We start from the raw sequence: 636 nt of genomic DNA, 5'->3' as shown, positions 1-636 counted from the left end.
AACCCACTGGGAGTGTTTTGGAAGAGCGAGAGGAGACGTGCATCTTTTATGGCGCACTGGTACAATAGCTGATTCGGTGGAGCAGACAGAAATATCCAGGGTTACTCACAAAGTGAAAAATATCGTATTGCATAAGATGGTGAAAGGACCTGACCACGTAAATGCAACAGTAGCTCTCTCCCACAAAGGCACGCACACACACTCACTCACACACAAGCATGGGCTCACATAGACACTAACACACACACACACACACACACACACACACACACAGTGATGTCCTAATAGTGTCCTGCAGGCAGGCAGGCAGAGGCGGGCCGGGGTAGAGAAACTGGAGCTGAGGCAGAGTGCTGACTCAGGGAACAAACCAGTGAGAGAGAGGGTGTGTTTGTGTGCGTGTGTGTGTGTGTGTGTGTGTGTAAAAAGAGAGAGAGAGAGAAAGAGAGAGAGAGAGAGAGAGAGAGAGAGAGGACATTGTGCTACACAGAGGCCTCACGACTTGCGTGTGCAAACCAGAATGTCCCGACTTTATATTGTTTTACCCGCCACTTTGAGGTTAAGGCCAAAGCTGACTGCTGGTGTGACAGAGGAACCAAAAACCAAAGTCTTACTCTTGTAAGAATTCCATTGAGAAAA

This window comes from Dicentrarchus labrax, unplaced genomic scaffold, assembly GCF_905237075.1.
Source record: "Dicentrarchus labrax unplaced genomic scaffold, dlabrax2021, whole genome shotgun sequence".
In the NCBI taxonomy this organism is placed as follows: domain Eukaryota; kingdom Metazoa; phylum Chordata; class Actinopteri; family Moronidae; genus Dicentrarchus; species Dicentrarchus labrax.
Note: the sequence above shows the minus strand (reverse complement) of the source record.